At 46.0% G+C, this 27882-nt stretch overlaps 1 pseudogene; it reads left to right on the forward strand.

Annotated features, from left to right (window-relative positions):
- The window catches only part of LOC141977960 (ceramide synthase 4-like), a 61885-nt pseudogene that overhangs the window by 12665 nt on the left and 21338 nt on the right, over positions 1-27882 (forward strand).

Raw genomic sequence — 27882 nt, forward strand, 5'->3', positions numbered from 1 at the left:
GCTCTGAGGATTAGGACAAAGAAGGTCCAGGGTCCCAGGAGATGATGGGGGTTGCAGCAATGATGATGGGCCTGTCGGTGAAGCTCTCTCCAATAGACAACAATTTTTCTCCCAAAGTCTTTCTTTAAGGACCCACCAAAGGACCCCCGCATTATTTTGTCCACCAGTTAGGCCTAGTTTCTGGCACACCAGTTCTGGATCCCTGATTTCTGGTTCCACGTTTTTCTTGCTTGCCAAGCATGATCTTAATACAGTCCTTGAATTATATCAGTAGGCTTTTTTGGTTGGACTAGTTCAGTCTTTCTCCCTTTTGTACCTTTCACCATCACTATTTGTTATTATAGGTTATTGTGACATCTTGTGAACTTTCACATACTTTGTACAGTTGGACTCACAATTATAGTAAATGTATAGGACTAATTGTCACAACAGAACACAACTGCTGCTGGTGTCTGTTAGGGGGCTTATTCCTTCACCCACTTACTTCCCTGGTTCTTCTCGCATGAACAGAGAGCAACAATACCCGAAGTCCAAAGGTGCAAACAATTCGATGTTTATTGGGGTGAACTTCCAGCAAGCATGATTCCAGTTTCCTTCCTTAGTATCCTCCTTCCCAGCTCTGACACCACAGAGCCTTACACCTGTGTCCCTGTTCCCATTTCTCCCTTTAACCAAACAGGATTCCAGTTTCCTTACTCCCATTCCCTGTTCCCATTTCCCCCTTTAGCAAAACATGGTTCCAATTTCCTTACCCTCATTCCCTGTTCCCATTTCTCCCTTTAGCCAAACATGGTTCCAATTTCCTTACCCTCATTCCCTGTTCCCATTTCCCCCTTTAGCAAAACATGGTTCCAATTTCTCCACCCCCATACCCTGTTCCCATCTCTCCCTCACACACACCCACCCCCTCCCACCAAGGCCCACTCACTTCCTCATTGACTACAGATTATATAGTAAAACTTCAGTTCTGCTTAGCTATACCTTAACCAATCATTTTCCTGAAATTTAACTAACCAATCCTAACATATTGTAACATGATTATGTAACCAATTATATCCCACCACCTTAATTAGTTTACACCCAGCAAAATTAATTATACAGCAGACAGGAACAATCACAGAACCAGACAGAGATTATACAGACAAACAATAGCAAAGTAGGAACTATAATGACAAAACAATACAGAAGTGAGGATTTCACATCTCAGTATTGATAAGTGAGTTCTTGCCAGACAGGATGCTGTTTCCTTTTTACATTTTCTAGGCACTTCCCTTTCTCTGGAGGTGATAGGCATTATCAGGACAGGATTGTATTCCTAACAGCCCAATAGCACCTTCTTTCAATGTGACTAGTTTGGAATGTGAGGATGTGACCTGTCGCTTCCTAGCTTATGGCTGCCTCTGCTGCTTAGCCAAAGGCCTTAGCCTAAGCACAGGGCCTCAGACTGTCACAGTAAGAGAAGGCCCTTACACCAGCAGACAGTGATTTTGATTCTTTCTTTTATACTTCTAGAACTAGCCAAGTGATAAGAATACCCCTAAATTCTTAAAGTACAGGCCTTTACAGACAGGCCTGAATATCTATATCCTAACAGTGTCCCATAGGTTCCCAGGCCCAGATGGCACTAGGCTGTGTACTGCAATGGTGGCAGCCAAACTCATCACAGAGTGGTGTGGGAAAGTGTCCTGCTGCAGAGGAAGATACAAGGCTGCCATCCTTAGAAACCTTTAGGAGCGGATTGCAGGTACTCTATGAAAGTTTCATCACAATCTCTCAGGAGGATACAAGGGCTGTCCCTAAGCACATAAACAAAGTGGTCCACAAACCCCCTGCCTGACCCAACAGGGGAACGAAAAGCAGATGCCAACTCTACCTCTGTTTGTTGTACCGCTACCTCTTCTCATACAAGTAAAGCAATGAAGAGTCGATATCTGTATCTTGTTAATTTGGGGATGGGATGCGCACCATCTTTACATTTAAACACTGTAAGGAAAAATGCATGCACAAACTTACCTGAGGTCCCTTCCACTTCATCAATCTCATCTACGGTGAAGTCTCAAGCAGGTCCTGGCTCACACCATGGCTGGAGTCCCCCACTGTGTCTCTCCCACATCGTCCTCGCTGTTCATGGCAGGGATCTCTGTGTCAGGCTCCTCCAAGGTATCCACAGGGATCTGCAGAGTGCTGGAGGGGGTCTCTGGCAGCTATGGTATGCAGTTCATTGTAGACGCACCAGGCTGCACTCTAGCATCAGAACTAGGGACCGAATGTCTAGACAGCAGTTCTGCAGAAAAGGACCTAGGGGTTACAGTGGACGAGAAGCTGGATATGAGTCAACAGTGTGCCCTTGTTGCCAAGAAGGCTAACAGCATTTTGGGCTGTATAAGTAGGGGCATTGCCAGCAGATCGAGGGACATGATCGTTCCCCTCTATTCAACATTGGTGAGGCCTCATCTGGAGTACTGCGTCAAGTTTTGGGCCTCACACTACAAGAAGGATGTGGGAAAATTGGAAAGCATCCAGCGGAGGGCAACAAAAATGATTAGGGGACTGGAACACATGACTTATGAGGAGAGGCTGAGAGAACTGGGATTGTTTAGTCTGCAGAAGAGAAGAATGAGGGGGGATTTGGTAGCTGCTTTCAACTACCTGAACGGGGGTTCCAAAGAGGATGGATCTAGACTGTTCTCAGTGGTGGCAGATGACAGAACAAGGAGTAATGGTCTCAAGTTGCAGTGGGGGAGGTTTAGGTTGGATATTAGGAAAAACTATTTCACTAGGAGGGTGGTGAAGCACTGGAATGGGTTACCTAGGGAGGTGGTGGAATCTCCTTCCTTTGAGGTTTTTAAGGTCAGGCTTGACAAAGCTCTGGCTGGGATGATTTAGTTGGGGATTGGTTCTGCTTTGAGCAGGGGTTAGACTAGATGACCTCTTGAGGTCCCTTCCAACCCTGATATTCTATGATTCTATGATTCTGTTGCTGCACTCCCTGGCCTTGCGGCACCCCTGACCCCTTTCCTTTGCTTTCACACAGAACGTCTGCTGATCCCTGTCATACCTCTTTGCCTGCATCCTCCATGCAATCTGCTCATAGATGTCCACATTTCTATGGCTGGTCCATAGCTGTGCTTGCATTGCCACTTCTCCCACAGGCCCAGGAGATCCAATTCTTCACGTGTATGCCAAGAAAAGGTGCATCTAGTACCTCTTTGTGTTTATGGAGCTGGCATGGGCAGTTGGGCAGATCTATACAACAACAATGAGCTGCTAGGTGTGCTCACCAGGGTGCAGTCAGGAAAAAATCATTTCAAAAACAATTTTAAATTGGGGGTGGCTCCTGGTCTCTGTGAGCCCTAACCAGTGTAGTTTACAATTGTGACCAGAGGGGTCACTGTCACAGAGGATGGGGCACTGTGAGACAGCTGCTGGAGGACTGTTAGTGGTGTCACAGGCCGTGCAATGTTTGCACTTGCACTGTGTCAATCTCAGTAGGTCAGCCATGGCGCCACCCCACTGGGGGAGGTGGCATTACTGTGTCACTGTAATGGGGCACTTACATCGGCCATAGACAAATTGGAGTGTAGACAGGTGCACAAATAGGTAGACACAAGGCAACTTGTGTGGCTCAACTTTGCGGTGTAGACCAGCTGAATGAGGCACTACAGTGTCTGTTCAAGACCCAAAGCTTTTAAACTACTCTCTTTGTTGTTGTTTAATCAAATGCTCTTATTTCTTAATCCCTATCTAAGATATTGCCTCCGTTCATACTGGAGTGCCACAATCTTGCCAATTTGCAGCTTTGTTTGCAGTACATCCATGTTTGTGAACTTGTGTTCAGTGTTAGCAACTGTAATGCGGGGGTGGGGTTACCCATCTCTCGAGTGCCTCCTGCTGTTGTGTGCAGTACTGCAGTCTTTTCCTCACTCCTGGTGCCCTCTGTAGGTTATCGACCTTGCTTGGTAGGTTTTCAGTGGCTCAGCCCGCTGGCCAGGTCACACTCTCAAAATGAACCTCTTCCAGGGTAGCAGAAGTCCAGCAAACCTATTTGCCCTCACCAGGGTTTTTAGCCCCAGCTGTAGGGCCTTTAAATTCAGCCCTTCTCTCAAACTTCCAAAAAAACCTTGTTCCCTTCTCTAGGGTTAGGTGAGGTTTGTTCCTCATCCTTCTTGGGGTTTACACCACTTCACCAGTGATCATTGGAGGAATGCAGGCCCACCTACTATGCTGAGTTCAACTCCAGGACCCTATAAACAGCACTTATGTACCATTCACTTCAATTCATTGCTGCTACTTCCCTGGGCCTCTTCCCACCTGGCCCCTATATCACCACCCCTTACCTCAGGTTAAAGTTCTCCGCTCCTCTCTCTCCCAGTTTAAACTCTGGTTATCCCTCAAGCTCATTTGAGCAGATAGAAGCACCCTTCCTTGCCCCTCTGGTCTCAGCCAAGAACTGTCCTGCTATGGTCCTGCAGCTCCTTTTATCTGAGCCTGCTGGGCTCTGACTGGCTGCTTCTGTGTAGCCTCTGTAGGCAGACCCAACTTCACTGTTCCTTTCCTGGGGCGGAGTGTAGTAGGAACACAGGGCCTCCTGTAGGGAGCTGTAAAGGCCAGGTAAACCCAGTCACTCCAAACTTCACGATTGCATCATGGGTCTCATGATATTTAGTCCTTTTTCTTAAAATCCTAGACCCTGGAGTTATTGACACATCATAATCCCCACTTTCATGTTTTTAAAAAAGCAAGTTTCTAGCAGTGGTTATAGAGATCGTGTGGTTTTAGAGAAATGCTGGAAAATGTATGCAAAATACAGAAGGGAAATAAAAAAACTTCAAATCTATATTATTAAAAATCTCATGATTTTGAAGCCAACCTTGAATTTTGAGGGCCTGACTCACCATTTTTCAATGTATGGGGTTGGCCATACTGTTTTCATATGTATTTTTGATTGAGTGCACATTAGCTATTGAGTGTATTATTTTGGCACTGGAGCATGTCACAATTCTGCTTGGATGGTGATACCAGAAATGCATGTTTGGGCTGGGACATTATGTAGCATCACCAGGTAACCACAGTGTCTTTATGATAGATCAGTGGGATTAAATGTGCATCCGCAATGCCATGACACCTACAGGACTGACTGACACCTCACTTGGCTGAAACCTGCTTGTGGTCTCTTGCAGATTCATAGCCCTGCCCCTGGGCAGAAAGCTGGGTGTGAGGGACAAGGTGAGATTGAATGCTCTACCCAGTCCTGTGCTGGAAACCTTCTATGCTACTCACAGCAAGAAGCCAAAGGAGGTAAGTTCCTTCTCCTTCTACCATCATCCTAGATTCAGACCCTTTCATCCAGGCACCTTCTCATCACTAGCAAGCTACAATTTAATTGAATTGAGCTCTCATTTGCTAGTTATGAATCCCCATATTCATATTAAAAGGAGTACTTGTGGCACCTTAGAGACTAACAAATTGGTTAGTCTCTAAGGTGCCACAAGTACTCCTTTTCTTTTTGTGAATACAGACTAACACGGCTGCTACTCTGAAACCTGTCATATTCATATTGTACATTGCAGGTGGCACCTGCATGTAGAACTGCTGAAACCCCCTTTTTTTTCCATAAAATTTTTCAAATAAAAATATTTATAAATTTTGAATTTTCCCTCCTCTTTCTAGCCCTTTGTTTGTTCTCCCTATTTCTGCAACAAGATTAATGATGTATAGGTTGTTTTGTTTTTCGACTTTTTTATTTGGTTTCCTTTTTCTAGTCTTTAACTGCAAAACTTCTCCAATTTTAGAAAAGTTACAAAGTGGCAAAAAGAAAATCAAAACCTAACTCTCTCACTCCGTAACTTTTCCAGAGTTGAAGAACTTTTGAAAAGTTAAAGAATGGAAAAAGGGAGAAAAAAAGAAAAGGAACATCATTCATTTTATTGAATTCAATGAGAAGAAGTTATGATAAAATCAGGGACAAAGAAAAACAAATATCCGAAACTTCAAAATCCCGTGTTTTCAAAAACTGAATGAAATGAAAATTTCCCACAGAAAATTATCATAAAATGAAATCTCCCACAAAAAGTTTTGGTTTTGATGAAATCCCATTTTCAGCAGGAAAATGTTTCAGTCAAAACATTTTGGCCAGCTCTGCCTGCATGTAATGACTCATCTCACTCTGCATTTAATACTAATTCTCTGTAAAGAATGAGTTTAGATTTTGCTGTTGCTGTACCCATTCATTACCTAGATAAGTAATGGACAGTGTGGCAGGGCCCGCTTGCTCCTGCCTCTTCTCATGTCCACAAAGGAGCTCAGACACCTTTATGCCGGTAAAGCACCTGGTGCAGTTTATTTACAATGGTGGTTCCCACCACCCTTCTACAATATACAGCCGTACTCCTAACATTTTAGGGAGCCCACAGCTCCTGAGGCAACTGGGGAAGAGCAATCTCTCTCTCCCTCTCTCTGTCTGCTTCCTCCTCTTAATGAGGTCTTCTCTGGTGTAGTTAATTGGAGTTACAGTGACCAGAGGGTGGCTCAGCTGCTGTTGCCCAGCACTCTGTCACAGACAGAAATCCAGAGCATTAGAAAGTGACTTCACCATGGTCTTTGTGATACACTTTGATTCCTGGGCTTTGAGTTATGGGCTGGCAGTTTTCTAAAGAGACATTATTAAGGACACAAAAGTAAACTATCCCAATGCATAGGAAAGATAGGAAGTATGGTAAGAGACCACCCTGGCTTGACCAAGAGATCCTCAATGACCTAAAACTCAAAAAAAGAATCATACTAGAAGTGGAAACTAGGTCAAATTGCAAACATTGAGTATTTTAAAAAGCAACAAAAGAACGTAGGGACAAAATTAGAAAGGCCAAGGCAAAAAAACAAGATTAAACTAGCTAGGAACATAAAGGGTAAGAAGAAAACAGTTTACAAAGCAAAAGGAGAACCAAGGACAAGGTAGGGATATTACTCAATGAGGAGGGAAAGACAATAACAGAAAACACAGCAATGACTGAAGTGTTAAATGCCTTTTTGTTCAGTTTTCACCAAAAAAGTTAACAGGGATCAGATGACTATGACAGAGTAAATGGGGTAGGATCTGAGGCTACAGTAAGAAAAGAAAAAGTTAAGAATTACTTAGACAAGTTAGATGTCTTCAGGTGAACAGGGTCTGATGAAATACATCCTAGAATACTTAAGGAACTGGCTGAAGAGATCTCTGAGCCATTGAGAACTCCTGGAGGACAGGAGAGAGCCTAGAGGACTGGAAAAGGACAAATATAGTACCTCGCTATAAAAAAGGGGAATAAGGACAATCTAGGGAATTATAGACCAGTCAGCTTCACTTCAGTACCCAGAAATTGGTAAGGATCTAGAAGGAAATAAGGTAATACAGTAACAGTCAACATGGATTTGTCAAGAACAAATAATGTCAAATCAACCTAATATCCTTCTATGACAGGGTAACAAGCCTTGTGGATGGGGGGAAGCAGTAGATGTCATATATCTCAGCTTTAGTAAGTCTTTTGATACTGTCTCACATGACCTTTTCATAAACAAACTAGAAAAACATAGCCTAGATGAATCTACTATAAGATGGGTACACAACTGTTTGAAAAAGTATACTCAGAGAGTAGTTATCAATTGTTCACAATCTAGCTGAAAGGGCATATCAAATGGGGTCCTGCAGGGATCTGTCCTGGGTCCAGTTCTATTCAATACTTCATAAGTGATTTGGATAATGGCATGGAGAGTACAAAGTTTGCGGCTGATACCAAACTGGGAGGGGTTGCAGGCACTTTGGAGGACAGGATTTGAATTCCAAATGATCTTGACATGCTGGAGAAATGGTCTGAAATAAATAGGATGAAATTCAATAGGGACAAATGCAAATTACTACACTTAGAAAGGAATAATCAATTGCACAAATACAAAGTGGGAAATGATTGTCTACGAATGAGTACTGCAGAAAAGGATCTGGGGCTTATTCTAGATCTGAAACTAAAAATGAGTTAACAATGCAATACTGTTGCAAAAAAAGTGAACATCTTTCTGGGATATATTGTCAGGAGTGTGGAAAGCAAGACATGAGAAATAATTCTTCCACTCTACTCAGCACTGATAAGGCCTCAGCTGGAATACTGTACCCAGTTCTGGGCACCACATTTCAGGAAAGATGTGGACAAATTGAAGAAAGTCTAGAGGAGAGCAACAAAAATTATTAAAGATCTAGAAAACATGACCTTCTGCAGAAAAGGACCTGGGGATTACAGTGAACGAGAAGCTGGATATGAGTCAACAATGTGCCCTTGTTGCCAAGAAGGCTAACGGCATATTGGGTTGCGTTAGAAGGAGCATTGTCAGCAGATTGAGGGAAGTGATTATTTCCCTCTATTTGGCACTGGTGAGGCCACACCTGGAGTATTGTGTCTAGTTTTGGGGCCTCCACTACAGAAGGGATGTGGACAAATTGGAGAGAGTCCAGCAGAGGGCAACGAAAATGATTAGGTGGCTGGGGCACATGACTTATGAGGAGAGGCTGAGGGAACTGGGTTTATTTAGTCTGCAGAAGAGAGGAGTGAGGGGAAATTTGATAGCAGCCTTCATCTACCTGAAGGGGGGTTCGAAAGAGGATGGAGCTAGGCTGTTCTCAGTGGGGGCAGATGACAGAACAAGGAGAAATGGTCTCAAGTTGCAGTGGGGAAGGTCTAGGTTGGATATTAGGAAACACTATTTCACTAGGGGGGTGGTGAAGCACTGGAATGGGTTACCTAGGGAGGTGATGAAATCTCCATCCTTAGAGGTTTTTAAGGCCTGGCTTGACAAAGCCCTGGCTGGGATGATTTAGTTGTTGTTGGTCCTGCTTTGAGCAGGGGGTTAGACTAGAACCTCCTGAGGTATCTTCCAACCCTAATCTTCTATAATTCTATGACCTAGAAGGAAAGATTGAAAAAACTGGGTTTGTTTAGTTAGAAGAAGAAAAGATTGAGGGAGAATATGATGATAGTCTTCAAGCACAGAAAATATTGTCATAAAGAGGAGGGTGTTCAATTGTTCTCCTTAACCATTGAGGACAGGACATTGCAGCAAAGGAGGTTCAGGTTGGACATTAGAAAAAAACTTCCTAACTGTCAGGGTGGTTAAGCACTGGAACAAATTACCGAGGGAGGTTGTGGAATCTCCATCATTGGAGGATTTTCAGAACGTGTTAGACAAACACCAGTCAGGGATGGTCTAAATAATACTTAGTCCTGCCTCAGTGCAGGGGACTGGACTATATGGCCTATCGCGGTCCCTTCCAGTCCTAGGGTTCTATGATTCTATATCACACCACTAAAGCTTTTGCCAACCACATGATCACCAGACATGTAGCAACATTTTTTAGTAAAGATCCTTTGTAATTCTTTGGTCTTCTATCCTAATAATATGGCTGTACCAAGCAAGCCGCAGAAACTGAATCGATGCTGATGTAGGCAGCTGCTGGGTTCAGCTGTGAATAGCCTCATTTCTGAGAGAGATGTCCAAACAAGATATAAACATTCAATGCCTGGTTCTCCCCTGCCTTGCACCTTGGGCTGACACCTATTAACTAGCAATGTTGTATTTAACTGCATGAGCCTAAGACTAGAATCTTTATCTACCATCACTCTGCACTTCAGAGTTAACTGCAGGCAAAACCAGTGGCATTAGGATTAGACGCCTAGATTCCAGTTCCAATTAAGCACACATCTTCTTCCTACCTTATTTCCCTCTGTCCACTACCACCGGCAACAAGGAACTCACACCCTCACAACCAACCCCACCAAGCCCTGGGGGCTGCAGATCCCCAGCACCTGGTAACACTCTTCCCCCTTCTCCACCATCTTAAGGTGGCCATTGAAGAGGTGCTTCTGTGGATGCAAAGCAGAGTCTCAAGGGGGCACAGACTGTGTTGTCTCTTGTTTGCTTTGGTCAGTAATGCTCACTGCACTTCCAGGGGTGTTCAGAGCCTTGTGTCACACAGCCTGTCCTTTGGAGCAGTGCACATCCTGGCTGATGAAGGCGAGCAGGAGAAAATGGTCCATTGGTGGTCAAGGTACTCAGAGATTCCTTTAAGGAGGATAGATGCCAATTTCCCCTACAGATGCTGTTCTGCAGCCTTTGCTCAGGAACTCACCCCTGATGCTGACAATCTGACAAGCTCTTTCCCAGTAGCTATGGGTCCATTATTAGTCAGAGACCTCAGTGTAGTGGAGAAACATGGGACATCTCCCTCCAATTTTCAGCCTGCGAGGGACAACAGTGCTTTTCCCCTATCTGAATTTTTGGGCAGCTGGAGGGGATGAAAGGGAGGCACCAGAAGGGGAGAAGAGGGTCTGCTCACCTCTCCCTCCCTTCCCTGTATGGGTGGGCCCCATTTACTGGTTTAGCAGATAGGCCCTAGGGAGCAGGACACTGCAGCTGGAGCCTCTGTCCCCTACTAATCCCTTTGGAGCCAGCTCTGCCCCCGCCCTGCCTTGTAGCCCTCCCTGTTCCCCGGCCTGCTGGCATGTGGTGTGAATAAGGGGAGGGAGAGCTGAGCAGACTCTCCTCTTCCCTCTGTCCCCTCCAGGCTCTGAGTCTTGGGGAAAGTCCAAATCACTTACCCAACAGCAGCTCTCCCCCTCTTTCCCTGCCCCCTTAGGGGACAGGGAAATGGAAGGGGCTGTGAGGGGGCACCGTGAAAAGGGCCCCTGGCAGGGGAAGATATGTGGGGAAAGGAGAGGCAATGAGGCTTTGAGAGGGAGCAGCAGGTCCAGGGAGACTGGGGGAGTTAGAGGAAAGGCAAGGGAGGAACTTGGGGAGGGGGATTTGGGGAGACAGGGCAGGGGACAAGGTGGTGGGGGACCGGTACACAGGGAAACCATCTTGAAGAGGAACCTTGGGGGGTCAGGATACTGTGAAGCTGGGTGTGACCTTGGGAAGGGGAAATGCGAAGCCTTAGCAAGGGAAGGTATGGGGGGGAAGCTGATAGTTGCAGGCAAAACTGGGGCATCAGGGGCAGGGACAGGGGGACCTACGAGAGGAAGCTATAGGCACTGGAGGATCCCGGCGAAAGGTGCAGGACAGGATATTGGGAAAGGTGGGACAGATACAGGGGAGGAACTTTGGTGACAGGGAGAAGGTCCAGGGAGGCAAAGACTGGGGGTGTCTTGTGTGAGAGCACGTGAGTGGGACGCATAGCCGCATAGCCTGGGGGAAAGAGCAGGGAAAGTCATGGGAGCTTGGGGAAGGGAGCTGTGGAGAAGGATGCAGAGATTATGGGCACTTGGAGAGGAGTACTTGGGTGAGGTAGAGCCAAGAGGGGTGGCAGAGGACATTGAGAGACAAAGAGGTAGAGCCCCAAGGGGTTAAGAGAGACAGTCGGAGCCTGGTCGTGGTCAGAGGGGTGACTATAGGCCCATTAGCCTGACACCATTCCCAGCCAAAACAATGGCAAAGCTGGTACAGGATTCCACTGATAAGGAATTAAATGTCAGCGATAGAATTAACGCCAGCCAGCAATAGATCTTGTCAAGCCATCTGATTTCATCCTTTGATGAGATTACAAGTTTGGCTGATAAAGGTAACCCTGTATTGTAATAGACTTAGAGTTTTGTAAAATGTTTGACTTAATACCACATGACATTCTGATTTAAAAATTAGCACTATACAATCTCAGTAGAGTGCACATTAACTAAAGTGCTGACTAACAGGCAGATCTCAAAAGGTAGCTGTCAACAGGAATCACTGAATGGGCCAGGTGTTTAGTGGGGTTCTGCAGGGATCAGTACTAGGCCCGATGCTATTCAACATTTTGTGCCAGTTATCAAAAAGTAAATATAAAATCACTGCTGACAAAATTTGCAGATAACACAAATTAGTATAGTGGCAAATAATGATGAGGACAGGGCAGTCATACAGAACGATCCAGATCACTTGGGCGCCTGGGCTTATTCAAACAGAAAGTGTTTTAATTATACATTTTAATTCACATTTAATAAACATCTTGACAAAAGCAAGATCAGACACTAGGAACAAAGAATGCAGGCCACATCTACAGAATGTATCCTGTATTTCCGTATCCTGGAAAGCAGGGACTCTCAAAAGGATTTAGTTGTTACAGTCGACAAGCCACTTAACACAAGCTCCCACTGCAATGCTGTGACAAAAAGTGCTAATGTGATTTTTTGGCTGTATAAACAGGAGTAGTAGGTCAGAATTAGGGAGGTGATTTTACCTCCGTATAGGGCACTGGTGAGACTGATACTGGAATACTGTGTCCAGTTCTGGTGTCCACATTTTTAAAAGGATGAAGAAAAATTGGAGAGGGTGCAGAAAAGAGGCACAAAAACTATTCAAGGGCTGGAAAAAATGCCTGGCAGTGAGAGAATTAAAGAGCTCAATCTGTTTAGTTTATTAAAAAGAAGACTGAGAAGTGACTTGATTGCAGCGTGTACATACCTTTATGCGGAGAAAACACCTAAAGGGTACTAAAGGTCTCTTTAACCTAGCCAAGAAAGGCAGAACAAGAACTGATGGCTGGAAGTTGAAGCCAAATAAATTTAAATTAGAAATACTTGCTCATTTTTAACAGTGAGGGTGATTAATCATTAGACAAAACTACCAATTTATACTGCTAGGAATTGCACTCAGGATACTGTGGGGAGAGTCTTTGTCCCCACCCTGCACCCTACTTGAGTAATTTCGATGGAAAAAACATGGGAAATTTGTTTTTAAAATGTCAAACATTTAGATCATTCCAAAACAAAATATTCCAACTTTTAATTTGTAAAAGTTTTAGTTCAACCACTTTGAAATGTTCTTTTTGACTTTTTGGGTAAAAATGGCATCTAATTTAGATATCTAGCTATTTAAAAAAACAACACACAAAGTGTTTTTCACCCCAAAAATAACCTGAAACCAAAAAAAATTACTTTTGGATCAAACAAAACATTTTGTTTGATCCAAAATAAAATGTTTTCATTAATTTTGTTTCAGCACGCAAAACTGAAAAAAAAAATCAGTTTTGATTCAAACCAATGTTTTCCCCAGATTTTTTAGTGTGGCCCTTGAGCTGAAAAATCTACTATTTACTCAGCTCTACACATTGCCCCATGGCTCAAGATGTGCAATGGCCTGTAGCCTTTTTCTGGATGCAATTTAAGATGCTGGGTTTATCCTTCAAAACCTTGGTTCCTGGGTCACTTAGGGACAGGGGCAGGATTGTGTGTGTAAGGGGCAGGGGGAGGATTGTTTGTGGAAGTGGCAGTGGGAGGATTGTGTGTGGAAGGGGGGATTGTGTGGGGAAGTAGCAGGGGGGATTGTGTGGGGAACGGGAAGGTGGAGGATTGTGTGTGGAGGGGCAAAGGGTGGATTGTGTGTGGAAGTGGCAGTGGGAGGATTGTGACTGGAAAGGGTGGCGGGGATTGTGTGTGGAAGGGGTAGGGGGAGGATTGTGTGTGGAAGGGATAGGGGGAGGATTGTGTGTGGAAGGGGCAGTGGGGATTGGACTATTAAGAAAAGCTGGACATGCTCAAGTCCATGGGTCCAGATCTAATACATCTGAGGGTGCTGAGGCAGATGTGATGGGAGAGCCATTGGCCATTATCTCTGAAAACCCTTGACTATCAGGGGAGGTCCCAGACAATTGGAAAAAGGCAAATATAGTGCCCAACTTTAAAAAAGGGAAGAAGAAGAATCCGGGGAACTACAGACTGGCCAGCCTCACCTCAGTCCCTGGAAAAATCATGGAGCTCAAGGAATCCATTTTGAAGCACTTGGAGGAGAGGAAGGCGATCAGGAACAGTCAACATGGATTCACCAAGGCCAAGTCATGCCTGACCAACCTGACTGCCTTCTATGATGAGATAACTGGCTCTGTGGATATGGGGAAAGCAGTGGATGTGATGTATCTTGACTTTAGCAAAGCTTTTAATACGGTCTCCCACAGTATTCTTGCCAGCAAGTTAAAAAAATATGGATTGGATGAATGGACTATAAGGTGGATAGAAAGCTGGCTAGATCATTGGGCTCAGCAGAAAGTGATCAACAGCTTGATGTCTAGTTGGCAGCCGGTATCAAGCGGAGTGCCCCAGGGGTCGGTCCTCGGGCTGGTTTTGTCCAACATCTTCACTAATGATCTGGGATGATGGGATAGGTGTCCTAGAGACAAAGGGTCTGGTCAGTACTCACATTATTCTCAAGCCTCCCCAGGAAAGGGGGTGAAGGGGCTTGGGGGAATATTTTGGGGAAATAGGGACTCCAAGTGACCCTTTTTCTGAATTTTTGTGTAAATCACTTGGTGGTGGCAGCAATACCGTCCAAGGACAAGGAAAGGAATTGTACCATGGGGAAGTTTTAACCTAAGCTGGTAGAATATAAGCTTAGGGAGTCTTTCATGCGAGTCCTCACATCTGTACCCCAGAGTTCAGAGTGGGGAGGGAACCCTGACAGGAGGTTCCAAAGAGGATGGAGCTCAGCTGTCCCCAGTGGTGGCAGATGACAGAGCATGGAGCAATGGTCTCAAGTTGTAGTGCGGGAGGTCTAGGTTGGATATTAGGAAACACTATTTCACTAGGAGGGTGGGTGAAGCACTGGAATGGGTTACCTAGGGAGATGGTGGAATCTCTTCCTTCGAGATTTTTTAAGGCCCAGCTTGACAAAGCCCAGGCTGGGATGATTTAGTTGGGATTGGTCCTGCTTTGAGCAGGGGTTGGACTAGATGAGCTTCTGAGGTCTCTTCTAACCCTAATCTTCATTGATTCTATGATTGTGTGTGGAAGGTGCAGGAGGGAGGATTGTGTGGGGAATGGGAAGGGGGAGGATTGTGTGTGGAGGGGCAAGGGGCGGATTGTGTGTGGAAGTGGCAGTGCGAGGATTATGACTAGAAGGGGTGGCAGGGATTGAGACTGGAATGTGTGTGGGGGTTGTGTGTGGAAGGGGCGGGGTTGTGTGTGGAAGGGGCAGGAGGGAGGATTGTGTGTGGAAGGGGGATTGTGTGTTGAAGTGGCAGGGGGGATTGTGTGGGGAACGGGAAGGGGGAGGATTGTGTGTGGAGGGGCAAGGAGCGGATTGTGTGTGGAAGTGGCAGTGGGAGGATGGTGACTAGAAGGGGTGGCAGGGATTGAGACTGGAATGCGTGGGGGGGATTGTGTGTGGAAGGGGAAGGGTTATGTGTGGAAGGGGCAGGAAGGAGGATTGTGTGTGGAAAGGGCAGGTGGGGATTGTGTGTGGAAGGGGTAGGGGGAGGATTGAGTGTGGAAGGGACAGAGAGGATTGTGTGTGGGAGGGGGAATTGTGTGGGGAAGATGAAGGGGCGGATTGTGTGGGGGAAGGACGGGGCAGATTGTGTGGGGCAGGGGGAAGATTGTGCATGGAAGGGGCAGTAGGGCAGGTTGTATGTGGAAGGGGGGATTGTGGTGGAAGTGGCAGGGGGAAGATTGTGTGTGGAAGTGGCAAGGGGATTGTGTGGGAACAGGAAGGGGGCGGATTGTGTTTGGAAGTGGTGGGGGGGATTATGTGTGGAAGGGGCAGGGGGGATTGTGTGTGGAAGGGGAAGGGTTGTGTATGGAGGGGCTGGGGGCAGACTGTGTGTGGAAGGACAGGGACGGATTGTGACTGGAAGGGGCAGGGGGAGGATATTAGTTCTGAGGGATTTGGGAGGGGTTTTCATTTTAGTTTTAACAGTGGCTTAAATAGGTTTTTATGATTGATTGGTAACATCATTGTGGGTTCCTGGAGTTTGGACCTCACTGACGAAACAGCCATAAATCAGCAGGCCTCTCAGAGGAAATCTTCCGCTCGGTCAAGTGAACGTGATCACTCCAGCTGCAAACCACTGCGCAGTTAGGTGCTCTTGGAGCCTCCGCTCAGGAGACTCCCAACCAGGCGGGTGTGAATGCTGACTGGAGCCAGCAGGAGGCATGGGTGAGGCCCAAAGAGCCCTGGGCAGGATGGGACAGACAGTGTCTTTATTCCTGTGATCTGAGCTTGTAGATTGTAGACTGACCAAGACTCATTCCGGCCCCTGCCCCAGGTGGGAGAAGGGATTAGTGAGGGAGGCTGGGCACTTCTGCTACTTGTGCCATCAGGGAGTGTGAGTCCTGTTTGCTTGGCTGTTTTCCAGGGGCAGCTGATCAGCTTATCCAAGCAGTGTGACTTGCCCACCAGAAAGGTGGAGAGGTGGTTCCGATACCGGCAGAACCAGGGCAAACCCAGCCTGACTACAAAATTCTGTGAGGCCAGGTGAGTGCTACGGGCAGAGGCCTTGGGTCACTTCAACCTTCCCGCAGGGTCTGAGCTCTACGGTCTGTGCACAGCCTCCCAGCACCGCCATGGTCCCGGCTGGAATGTGCCGTTCCCGCTGCCCCTCTGCTTCGCCTCCCCCATCCTGTGCTGCCTCCCTACCCTAAATCAGAGGCCTCGCTTTTCCCTCCACCTTCAGCCCCTGGACGGTCTCCTTGGCCCTGTCTCCTCCTACCCCTGCCCTCAGGGCCAGCCCACAACATTTTGGCACCTGAGGCGGGGAGCTCAAATGACGCCCCCATGCCCCCTCGCTTGGGCCGAAACTTTGAAAGGTCTCACTTCTGCCTTCTTTCTGCTCTACTCCTCTCATGGTCCTGCCCTGCACTACCCCAATAAAGGAGAACTAGCAACTTAAAGTGCCTTGTTCAAACATTTTAAGTAACACTTCACTTTCAAACGCCTGAACAGCAAATGTAACTTTTCTTGTCTGCATAGTAAACACCGGCATTTGTATCTGTTTGAATAATCAAAGTGGTGCTTTCCGTGCCTTCTTGGTTGCAAAGATTTGAACTGCTTCCTGCTGAAGGTCCACAGTCTGGGCCAGCTCATGCTCTATGGAGATGGTTGCAAGGCCGACCAGCCTCTCCCGTATCATTGTGGAGCGTAGTTGTGTTTTTATTAACTTCAGCTTGGAGAAGCTGCATTCTCCACTGGCAACTGTTACAGGAAGGGTTAGAAGTATGCGCAGAGCAACAAAAGCATTTGGAAAGAGGGTGGTCATCTTATCTGTGCATATATATTCCAGAACAGCCTTTGGAGTTGATCCTGCTGAAATATATCTTGAAAGGGCTTTCAGTTCATCACCTAAATCACTCGCATCAATATCGTGCATGTCATCATGCGTCAACACTGTCTCTAGTGCCCTGCATCGCTGGTGTAGGTCTTCTTCAGGTATAGCGAGGAGTTTTGGAATATCATACAACATCCCAAATATACTGCTGTGTTCCTTGAGCTGCATGAAACGTTCTTCAACTGACTGTATTGCACAATCTGACACAAGGAAGAAAGGAGAGCAGCAGAATACGGACCCTGGACTTCAGAAAAGCAGACTTTGACTCCCTCAGGGAACTGATGGGCAAGATCCCCTGGGAGAATAATATGAGGGGGAAAGGAGTCCAGGAGAGCTGGCTGTAATTTAAAGAATCCTTATTGAGGTTACAGGGACAAACCATCCCGATGTGTAGAAAGAATAGTAAATATGGCAGGCGACCACCTTGGCTTAACAATGAAATCCTTGCTGATCTTAAATACAAAAAAGAAGCTTACAAGACGTGGAAGATTGGACAAATGACCAGGGATGAGTATAAAAATATTGCTCGGGCATGCAGGAGTGAAATCAGAAAGGCCAAATCACACCTGGAGTTGCAACTAGCAAGAGATGTTAAGGGTAACAAAAAGGGTTTCTTCAGGTATGTTAGCAACAAGAAGAAAGTCAAGGATAGTGTGGGCCCCTGACTGAATGAGGGAGGCAACCCAGTGACAGAGGATGTGGAAAAAGTGAATGTACTCACTACTTTTTTTGCCTCTGTCTTCACAAACAAGGTCAGCTCCCAGACTACTGCACTGGGCAGCACAGCAAGGGGAGGAGGTGACCAGCCCTCTGTGGAGAAAGAAGTGGTTCGGGACTATTTAGAAAAGCTGGACGTGCACAAATCCATGGGGCCGGATGCGTTGCATCCGAGAGTGCTAAAGGAGTTGGCGGATGTGATTGCAGAGCCATTGGCCATTATCTTTGAAAACTCATGGCGACTGGGGGAAGTCCCGGATGACTGGAAAAAGGCTAATGTAGTGCCCATCTTTAAAAAAGGGAAGAAGGAGGATCCTGGGAACTACAGGCCAGTCAGCCTCACCTCAGTCCCTGGAAAAATCATGGAGCAGGTCCTCAAGGAATCAATTCTGAAGCACTTAGAGGAGAGGAAAGTGATCAGGAACAATCAGCATGGATTCACCAAGGGCAAGTCATGCCTGACTAATCTAATTGCCTTCTATGATGAGATAACTGTTTCTGTGGATGAAGGGAAAGCAGTGGACGTGCTGTTCCTTGACTTTAGCAAAGCTTTTGACACTGTCTCCCACAGTATTCTTGCCAACAAGTTAAAGAAGTATGCGCTGGATGAATGGACGATAAGGTGGATAGAAAGTTGGCTAGATTGTCGGGCTCAACGGGTAGTGATCAATGGCTCCATGTCTAGTTGGCAGTTGGTATCAAGTGGAGTGCCCCAAGGGCCAGTCCTGGGGCCAGTTTTGTTCAATATCTTCATAAATGATCTGGAGGATGGTGTGGATTGCACCCTCAGCAAGTTTGCAGATGACACTAAACTGGGAGGAGAGGTAGATATGCTGGAGGGTAGGGATAGGATACAGAGGTACCTAGACAAATTGGAGGATTGGGCCAAAAGAAATGTGATGAGGTTCAATAAGGATAAGTGCAGAGTCCTGCACTTAGGACGGAAGAATCCCATGCACCGCTACAGACTCAGGACCGAATGGCTCGGCAGCAGTTCTGCAGAAAAAGGACCTAGGGGTTACAGTGGACGAGAAGCTGGATATGAGTGAACAGTGTGCCCTTGTTGCCAAGAAGGCCAATGGTATTTTGGGATGTATAAGTAGGGGCATTGCCAGTAGATCGAGGGACGTGATCGTTCCCCTCTATTCGACATTGGTGAGGCCTCATCTGGAGTATTGTGTCCAGTTTTGGGCCCCACACTACAAGAAGGGTGTGGAAAAATTGGAAAGAGTCCAGCGGAGGGCAACAAAAATGATTAGAGGACTGGAACACATGACTTAAGAGGAGAGGCTGAGGGAACTGGGATTGTTTAGTCTGCAGAAGAGAAGAATGAGGGGGGATTTGATAGCTGCTTTCAACTACCTGAAAGGGGGTTCCAAAGAGGATGGCTCTAGACTGTTCTCAGTGGTAGCAGATGGCAAAACAAGGAGTAATGGTCTCAAGTTGCAGTGGGGGAGGTTTAGGTTGGATATTAGGAAAAACTTTTTCACTAGGAGGGTGGTGAAACACTGGAATGCGTTACCTAGGGAGGTGGTAGAATCTCCTTCCTTAGAAGTTTTTAAGGTCAGGCTTGACAAAGCCCTGGCTGGGATGATTTAATTGGGGATTGGTCCTGCTTCGGTGACTCTTGTATTCTTGAATGGGTGGGAAAATAGCTTCAGTGTGAAGTTCGTCTGCCAACTTCTGTGCACTCTTCAGAACGTTCTGAAATCCCTCATGTGACCGGTAAGACTGTAGGTCTGACTTTGCTTTGTCCAGTTGTTCCATTGCTCCAGATATATCAAGGTCAACACCTTGGAGTCTCTTGCTTTCAACATTTATTTCAAACAGTATGTCATGCCACAACACTAAGCCACACAGAAATGTGAAGTTAGGTATGTTTCTGGGGATTCCATTTCCCTCTGCCACTGTTCTCCCACGAACAGTTCCTGTCATAGCATTATCCTCCATAATGGCAACTATGGCATCATCTATCTTCCCAGAAACATACATAACTTCACATTTCTGTGCCTCAGAAACACCCCTCGGAAGGTGTGCTCCACAGCAATGGTTATTCACTACTGGTCTGTACCAGCAACACATTACAACATGTCCTGTGCCACCTCAGTTGTCCTGGCCAGGGTATGATCACCCACTCCTTGCACTCCCATCCAGCTTGGGCTCCATCTGCTCTGAGCAGGAGTAAGCAGCTGCACAGAGCTAGAGCACAGAAGTTCCTGGCTCCCAGGAAACTATGCTGCCTCCTTGCCAAGCCTAACAGCATCCTCTCCACTAAATCTCCTTAATCTGTCTGCTTGCCTTTGACACAGACGGTCACTCCCACCTCATCCTCCACAGATGAAACTTGACTGCCTGGTGCTTCTGAAACCAAAATATACCAAGCCCCACCCCAAACTGCCCCCTAAGGCCTTGTCTACATTGTGTAATAAAATCACTGATGACTATAGTTGTCATGAGAGTGGCAACTCAACCAGTGGTGAATATGGTGTGTTCTAGTCTATACTCCCATTTAAACCATGGTGAGCTCACAACCATTACTGACAGCTGTTATTAGCAGTGCTTCAGTTTGACAGTATGTACCAGGGCTAAGGAAATTTAGACTGGGCTTATCAGAAGAGAATATGGAGCAGTGGGCCGAGGCTGATGGAAGTGATACGAGATACACTACTGTGCGTTATGAGCAGTTATATACAGTATTACATGTTGCTCCTTTTCTGTGAATGAGGGAATAAAGTGCACCTAGAGCTCTGCTATCAAGTGGAGCTCATTTGAGTGCTATATGCAGTGCAAGTATTTATTAGCTAAGATCAGGGGTTGCACGAATGACTGACACTAGGTGTGCCCAGAAGAGCTGAGCCTGACCTCTGATGAACTTCTAATTTCCTTTGTTCTTTTCTTACTTGCTTTTAGTTGGAGTTCTTTGTGTTACCTCATTTCCTTCTGCACTGGACTTGTGGTCTTGTACGATGTAAGTATGTAATCAGCACCCACCCTACCTTGCTAGCAATGATGCACAAAAGGAAACGTGTTCAATAAATATTTCTGTTCTGTACCTGGAGAGAAACAGGATGATGTGTTTGTGTCACATGAGGATGATGAAGTACTTTCCAGTCCATCTACTAGGGGAAAACATTTTTAAATCATCCAAAAACTACACAGGAAGTTCAAAGGGCATAAAAGCTAACACAGGAATTTAACCCTGTGAGGCCATCCACATATTAAAAGAAGCAGGAGTTTAATGTAGTCTAATGGAAAATCTTATTGTAAGACTGTTTCAGAATGCGTGCTTTATGATGGGGTCAAAACAAGCACCTCTATTTTATACTATTATATAATCTATAATGGGAACAGGCCTAATTCATTAGGCAGCTGGTGGGGAGAGGAATGTTTCTGACATTCTCACCATTAGATTACACTGTTTCTTTACAGAAGCCCTGGTTTGGGGACCCAAGAGAATGCTGGGTGGGGTAGCCACAGCAGGTAAGTCATCCAGATGTGTTGGTCCATGTAACAGCAACTCAGAAAGTTCACATATTCTCTTGGCCTGTGCCAAGCAGCTGGATGCACCCCTTATCCTGTACTGTTTAAGGTAGACCTCAGAGGGCTCTTTTCAGGCAAGTTACAGCGTGTGCCAGGGACAGACTGGTAAGCACGGAAGGTCTAGGTTTGAGTCCAAAGAATGCAATCACCTGTTAACAGGCAGGCTAACTCTTCAGTTCAGCAGAGGTGTGACTCTGTGTAGACACCCATTTCCACAGATGGTTCATTCAAATCAGTGTAATAGAAAGATCCTACGTGGTAAAGGCAGAATCACCTCCTAGGACAAGTACATTTCCCCCGTGGAGCTGAACATAGCTGGGCCGTCTGCAAGTCTGTATCCCATTGGTGTAATGGATGGTCAGACATTCACAAGAGGTGAGAGATGTAAAAAGGCTGTGGCCATGTCAGGACTTAGCCCAGCTCTGCACTCCTACAAGCAATGGGGGACAAACTAATCTGAGGTGATAAGAAGGATCCTGTTAATGGTGAATAAAACAAAAACAAGTCACTTTCGTCAGGGTTCACAAAGATCTCTCAGAGCATGGGAAAGCAAACAGTGCCCTTTCCCAGCTGCTGGAGGATGTGCTGGGGATACAGGCTCCTCCAGTCTGCTTTAGGGACATCTCAGCACATTCTGCCTAATGTCTTCCCCCAGCCTGACACAGGCTTCCCCAAACCATTCTGCTTTGGTCCTCTTGATGGGGAAGCACCCACAGCTTAACCTGCATCACTCCCTTGATATAGGTGCCTTCTCTGGCTTATTTAGGGAGATGAATTTAACCTGTTAATCTCTCAGTACTGGGCAAAAGCTGTATACCCCATCTATAGGGGTTAAAACATATATGCTGTGGTTTCCAATGTAGTTAATGTTACTTAATTTAAGGGGATGATGTCACTTAACCTTTGATGGGATGATGTCTATTCTGTTGATCAAATGGAAACATTGGTTACTGAGAGACAACTAGTTTTTGCTCTTGGGTATTCAAATGCAGTGGAACCTGGGAATGCTATGCTCTGTCCCAACAGGGCCTCATTGGATGGAAATGTCAGTTCTGCATCCCCTTCCTTTCTCTGTCAGCTCTAGGCAGCATGTCCCCATGGCTGGAGCACTAGTATGCGACTAGGAGTCAGGAGACCTGGGATTTTTCTGTGACTTTAGCTACTACAGACGTGCTCTGTGACATGGTGCAAGTGCCTATTCCCTGCACCACAATTTTCCTGTCTTTAAAATGATATTCTTCAGATAAACATATTTGTAAGAATGCTTTGAGATCTGCAGAGGCAACGTTCTAGGCAGATGCTAAATATTATTAGTGAATATCAACAGTTTAAATCTAAAGCAAAATTATTTATGTATTTAGACTTATAGAAGTGCTGAAAAGGGTTCCTTGGGCAAAAATCGCATGTGATCATGTAATTAAAGACTGTATCTTAATGCATACACCCAAAGGAACTGAAGTAAGTTTGCAAAGGCAGTCTTAATCCTGGCACTTCCTGACTTTTGAGTGCTTGACTTTGCAACCCTTTAAATGGAGGGTATTTTTAATGTAATATAAATATACAGAACTGGGCAGTGTTTTAAAAGAATAGAAACACACACAAGTTTAAAACAACCCACTGATTTGGTAGAAATAAGCTACACCCTTTGCTGGACCATGTAATTTTATAACCTTATTACTATTACTCTTTTGTTCCCTCCGTTGTATTGTTTCTTACACCAATTTGTCGAATCTCTTTTTAACCTAGCCCTATTCCTTGTCTTAACCAAGCTGTTCCCTGGGGACAGACCCCTTGTCAAGGTTCCTTCCCCACTCTGAACTCTAGGGTACAGATGTGGGGACCTGCATGAAAGACCCCCTAAGCTTATTCTTACCAGCTTAGGTTAAAAACTTCCCCAAGGTACAAACTTTGCCTTGTCCTTGAACCGTATGCTGCCACCACCAAGCGTTTTAAACAAAGAACAGGGAAAGAGCCCATTTGGAGATGTCTTCCCTCAAAATATCCACCCAAGCCCTACACCCCCTTCCCTGGGGAAGGCTTGATAAGAATCCTCACCAATTTGTACAGGTGAACCCAGACCCAAAACCTTGGATCTTAAGAACAATGGAAAATCAAGCAGGTTCTTAAGAGAAGAATTTTAATTAAAGAAAAGGTAAAAGAATCACCTCTGTAAAATCAGGATGGTAAATACCTTAGAGGATAATCAGATTCAAAACATAGAGAATCCCTCTAGGCAAAACCTTAAGTTACAAAAAGACACAAAAACAGGAATATACATTCCATCCAGCACAGTTTATTTTACCAGCCATTAAACAAAAGGAAATCTAATGCATTTCTAGCTAGATTACTTACTAATTTACAGGGGTTGTGAGGCTGCATTCCTGATCTGTTCCCGGCAAAAGCATCACACAGACAGACCAAACCCTTTGTTCCCCCGCCCCCTCCAGATTTGAAAGTATCTTGTCCTCTCATTGGTCATTTTGGGTCAGGTGCCAGCTAGGTTACCTTAGCTTCTTAACCCTTTACAGGTGAAAGGGTTTTGCCTCTGGCCAGGAGGGATTTTATAGCACTGTATACAGAAAGGTGGTTACCCTTCCCTTTTTATTTATTACACCCCTGAATCAAGGCACTATAATAAATCTTGAGTGTTGACTATGCAACTTTAACATGTATTAATGCATGAGGGGCAGGAGGGGGTTCATGCAGTATAATAAATAGCTGAAGCATATCAGCTTGTAGGTACTGAAACAGAAACAACTGTTGGGACCTCAGTGATCCCAGGGCCAAACCCTGGACCACTAGTCCAATCATAGAGCTGGTTGGGAATTTTTCAACAAAATGTTCAACAAAACAGAAAATTCCAATTAGACAAAAACAAAATGTTGTGCAGGAACATCCTAGAATTTCTAATTACAATGAGAAAGGCCAGTAGCGAGGGCACTCAGCTGGGGTGGAAGAGGCCCTCGTTCAAATCCCTGGTCTAAATCCAGCAGAGGAGGGACTTGAATCTGGGTCATCCATGTTCCAAGGAAGAGCCCCGCTGGGCAGTTGGCTCTTCTGGGGTTGTGGCTGGGGGTATGTGTCTCCCTCTCAAATATATTTTTCCATCTAAAGGGGTCAGGTTCATCTCAATACAGATAGAGGGAAAAATTTAAAATCTCAAAATTTTTCACGGAACAGATAAACAATTTCCCACACAGCTCTACTGATTCACTCTTTAATCACTGCTATAGCTGCTCACCGAATTCCCTGTGCCCAAGTAAATCATTTCAGACACAGCTGCAAAAACCCAGAGCTGAATACATTTGCTATCTGCCCCTCCCCACTGTTTATGCATTAATTAAGCCTCTTTGTTCTGCTGTTGCAGCCACTACAGCACTCTGTGTACGGGTACGACGTGATGGAACTCTCCTTTGCCTTGTCACTGACTTTCACTATGGCCTTTGGTGTGAAAAGAAAGGTGAGAGGAAGTACTCAGATTCTAGACAGTGATGTGTGAGATGTGACTGGCCAGCCAGAGGTTATCTGGGGTCTGAGGAAAAGTAACAAAGTCAGGTGCCTGTCCAGCACTCTCCCACTTCTTTCAGCTCTGCACCCTCACAACTCTCTCCTGTCTGCCTCATCAGTCTGTCAGTGATCCTCACTTCAGGCTGTGGGGAGATTCACCCCAATCTGTTTTTCATGCTCTGCATCCTATAGTGACTTTCCCTTCAAAGGCCAGTTTGGGAGATGCTCAGATTCTAGTGTGGTAAGTTCAGTATGGATCAATAGATAGGTGCAGACAGAAATTATCCCTTTCCTTAGAGGGTTAATTTTCCCCACTCAGTGTTGACAGGAGGGCAAATCTATCCATTTCAGCAGAGAAAAGTTTTTAATTTAATGTCAAAATATATAATTCTGTGGGACTGAGCTAACTCAGAGAGTCAATTCCTGGCCCTCCAAGACGACCGCACTCCACAGGGCACTTCAGCTAGAGGGCCAAGGCCTAGGTTTAGGCCTTGTCTACACACAGATTTGTACCAATTTAGTTAAGCCAGTGCAAACCCCTGTGTAGACACTCTTATTTCAGTTTCACTTAAACCTGTTCCTAAAGGCTGATCTACATTCAGAAGTTGCACCAGTTTAATTTAAATCAGTTTTAAAACAATTTAGTTAGACCAGTACTTACCCCTCTGCATCCATTTGTATCACTTTAAACCTGGCATATTTGGGTTTACATTGCACCTGTAATTTACAGGCACAAGCTAAATTGATATAAATCAGGTTTAAATAGCTTTAAGAGTGTTCACAAGCAAAGTGGCCCCAGGTGAATTACATTGGTTTAAAATCACACCTTTAGGTGAACTGACACAATTTTGTGTTTAGACCAGAACTAATCTATTTACGTTAAATCAAAATAAGCTGATTTGAAACAAAATAAGGGTTTGTCTACACAGGAAAATTGCACTGGTTTCACCTAAGGGCATGGCTACACTTGCAGATGTAGAGCGCTGTGAGTTAAATCAGCACTCGGAGATCGCAGCAGGGAAAGCGCTGCGGTTTGTTCACACGTCAGCTGCAAGCGTACTGGTGTGGCCACATTTGCAGCACTTGCAGCAGCATTGGGAGCAGTGCATTATGGGCAGCTATCCCACAGAGCACCTCTTCCCATTCTGGCGCTGTGGCTTATGGGAAAGGGGTGGGGGGTGTGGGACATTCTGGGTCCTGTGCCAATGCCTCGTGATGCATCACTTTGCATCCCAGCAAACCCTGTGCTTCCATCCACATTTGGCGCCATTTTTCAACGTTTTTTGTACTGCACGCTCTGTCTTCCCTTTCGGTCTGCGGGAGGAATATGCTGATGGGTCTCACCAGCATGTCACAAATTGCAGTTGAGTTACTCCTTAAGCTACAAACTGACAGTGAGGAGTCCGACGATGATGTCAACTCACATAATGCACACGACACAAGATTGCTTGTGGCATTCGCGGAGGTGCTCACCACCGTGGAACGCCGCTTTTGGGCTCAGGAAACAAGCCCGGAGTGGTGGGATCACATCGTCAGGCAAGTCTGGGATGATGAGCAGTGGCTGCAGAACTTTCTCATGAGGAAAGCCACTTTCATGGGACTGTGTGCTGAGCTTGCCCCCACCCTGCGGCGCAAGGACTCGAGATTGAGAGCTGCCCTGCTGGTGGAGAAGTGGGCGGCTACTGCAGTCTGGAAGCTGGCAACTCCAGACAGCTACTGATCGGTCGCTAACCAGTTTGGAGTGGGGAAGTTGATCGTTGGAATCGTGTTGATGCAAGTTTGCAGGGCCATTAATCACATCCTGCTCAGAAGAACCATGACTCTTGGCAACGTGCGTGACATTGTGACTGGCTTTGCACAAATGGGTTTCCCTAACTGCGGAGGGGGGATAGATAGCATGCATATTCCAATTCTGGGACCAGTCCACCTAGCCTAACCCAACCCTAAATCGGAAGGAGTATTTCTCAATGGTTCTCCAGGCGCTTGTGAATCACTGTGGGCATTTCATGGACATTAATGTAGGCTGGTCCAGAAAGGTGCATGATGCACACACCTTTCAGAACACAGGCCTGTTCAGGAAGCTGCAAGCTGGGACTTTCTTCCCCGACCAGAAGATCACCATAGGGGAAGTCGAAATGCCCACTGTGATCCTTGGAGACCCCGCTTCAACAACAGGCTGAGTCGGTGCAGAATGACTGTGGAGTGTGCTTTTCACTATTTAAAGGGCCGCTGGTGCTGTCTGTATGGGAAGCTGGACCTGGCCGATGACAACATCCCCACGGTTATATCCGCATGCTGTACCCTCCATAACATTTGTGAAGGGAAGGGTGAAAGCTTCACTCAGTCATGGAACTCAGAGGTTCAACACCTGGAGGCTGAATTTGAACACCCAGAGAGCAGGGCTATCAGAGGGGCCCACCCCTCTGTACTTTGGTGCTGGCGATCCGCATTCTGCTGGTGGAGCCTCCTTTCTCTCTCCCGCCACTCCTGCACTTTTTGATTTTTTTAAGGGACTGCTGCACAACTTCATGCAGTAGAAGGATCGCACTTCTAGGGAACCCCCGTCTGAAGCCTTAGACACAGACATGGCACATGCCCAGGGTTTGAGGTGCCACTCTATGCTTTCAGAATGCCACTGATAGAATCTCTAGGCCCAATCCAGTTAGTGGCAGCAGCATTCTTCTCATTGCAGGGGGCATTTGGTCACGACAGGGGGTGGGATGGTTCCAAGGTAAAGACTCATTCCTCCCCCCGCCCCCACCTTTCCCTTCACCTTCTGCTTTTGAAGTCAGCATCAGGCCATGTCTACACTACAATGCAGCTGTGCCACTGTAGTACCATAGTGTAGACATTTCCTACGTCAGAGGAAGGGTTTTTCCATCACTGTAGTTAATCCACCTCACTGACAGATGGTAGCTAGGTTGCTGGAAGAATTCTTCCATTGATCTAGCAGCATCTACACCAGGGATTAGGTCGACCTTACTATGGCACTCAGGGTGTGAAATTTTTAAGTGTAGACCAGGCCTCAG

The sequence above is a fragment of the Natator depressus genome, chromosome 25, assembly GCF_965152275.1.
Source record: "Natator depressus isolate rNatDep1 chromosome 25, rNatDep2.hap1, whole genome shotgun sequence".
Taxonomy (NCBI): Eukaryota; Metazoa; Chordata; order Testudines; family Cheloniidae; genus Natator; species Natator depressus.